The sequence below is a fragment of the Morone saxatilis genome, unplaced genomic scaffold (assembly GCF_004916995.1).
Source record: "Morone saxatilis isolate NCDOM2014 unplaced genomic scaffold, NCSU_SB_2.0 Contig1, whole genome shotgun sequence".
Lineage (NCBI taxonomy): Eukaryota > Metazoa > Chordata > Actinopteri > Moronidae > Morone > Morone saxatilis.
Window position 1 is genome coordinate 12,391,561 of NW_023339651.1, and position 2,125 is coordinate 12,393,685.

A 2,125-nucleotide genomic window follows, 5' to 3' on the forward strand; every position below is an offset into this window, starting at 1 on the left:
AGTGACATCTAGCAGTGAAGTTTCAGATTGCAACTTCCTCACTTCACCATCCCCTTCCAAGCAGGAAGGAGAAACTACGATGGCTGTGAAATGCGTTAAAACGTGATCGGTCCTATCTAGAGCCAGTGTTTCGTTTGTCCATTCTGGGCATCTGTAGAAATGATTCATCATGACGGCCTCGAAGGAAGGTGAGCTTTGGCGTCTGTAGAAATAAACGTAAGAAAACATATAACAATGCTTATTTTCAGGTGATTATACACTAATTAAAACTTAGTTATGTATATTATATTCCATTTCCGACAACAGATCCTCCTAAATGTCACACACTGGACCTTAAACTAGGATTTGTGATGGCAGATAAGTCATTTGCTAAATTAATGAGCAATTCATTTATGGTTATTGGCAAAACAAAGTTCCAATTGATTTTAAAGTTAAAAAAGAAGTTAAAGAAGAAACTGGGATAATAACAGAAAAAAACTGCAAAAGTGCATAATAGTGATAGATAGAAGGGTCATAAGTCATGATTACTTGTCAATTGCTGAGCTGCGTGAAGACCCCAATTTCAGAAGGTCAAAGTTAGTCCTTGGTAAGTTTGCTTTTTATAACAGGTTCCACATAGGTAGGCAGAAAAAAGGTAGGACCTGTGATTACCAATAAATGCATTCAACTAATCTTTTGTCCCCTGAGCAACAAGGTTATCTAATGAGAAAGGTAGTACTTGGACAGTTAATGAAATGCTGTTTTCTTCTTGTGTGTTTGTGTTTTTTTATCCTGTTTCTGTACCACCTAAATGAAGAGGTATTTCGTGTTTATCTTGAACTGGAGATTTGAGGTACATGAGAGAGAAGGGATGTTTAAATGGGAATAGAAAATTAAAATGTTGTGTACATCCGAGCATGTACACACAACATCAGAGGAAAAGGCAAATCCAGCAAAACAGTTCTGTACTTTTCTGTTTTGTTTTTCAGTGTTCATGTCTGTCTGTGTTATCATGCTGTCATACAGTATTTCCAGTGGGCTAAGACCTCTGATGAGTAAAGTCAATTAATCTTTATATAAGGTGAAATCCATTGAGACAATGCTGGTGAGAACTGGTGCATTCTATGTGTTGTTTTTAGCACATTAAACTTTCTGTTTTGGATCCAAAGTGGGAATTTCTTTTGATTATACACATAGTGGCTTTAACGTTTTGCCTAGAAACTTGCTTTACTGCTACCCCCTTATCTAAGCATTTAAACCAGAGCTGAATACAACAAATTACCCATCAACAGGTATTGATTGACATAAGTAGAAACTCACAAACATAGGTACAAGTGTACAAGTTGCGCACAATAGAAATCGTCACAAAAAACTTCTGGGACACCACATGCATGACAGATTAATGATATACAGCAGTGTAAAAGTATCAAATTGATGTGTCCTTTAACACTGATCTGTCAAAGGGGTGAAGAGGGCAGCGTACTCGATCCCCCTGAAAGGACAGGCATTAAGAGTGGAGTCTAAAACACTCAGGCCATTGTTTTATTTTCTTTCTCCCATAAGACAAAGAGCGCGAGGGAACCAAACAGGTGAAAATAACTGGCTGTATTTTTCCCACTGGGCCGCCATGCACGACTTAGGCTGCTGAACCTGATGTCCTGACGCCTGCCTGTCTGTCGTATTCAGCCGAGGTGGTCTATTCAGAGTGAGGGACCAGGGGACACACAGCCCAGGGGGTGTGGACGTGTGTGTGTGTGCTCATGTATGTGTGTTGGTGTGTAAGGGGGAGGGAGGAGGCACTGTGAGCGGCAGAGAATGCTTGGTGATGGGTTACCAAAAACAGAGCACCAGGGGACAATGGGACCCAGGACATTCCTGACATAACCCCAACACACCGGGGAGGAAGTGGAAGGGGGGATTTATTGGTGTCAACGGCCCCTCGCCCTGAGAGGAGGAACGGGTGCCTCTTTTGTCCCCTCTGGCGTTGGAGATGGACTGAATTGAGACGCCTTGCACAGAGAGGACGCCTCTAAACACATACACACATAATCACTCCTTTGAAAGAAGAACCACCAATTAGGGAATGGACATATACGGCTATAGAGGTTTAGACTCAAAGAGGGCAGGTTTATGTGTGTGTGTGTGT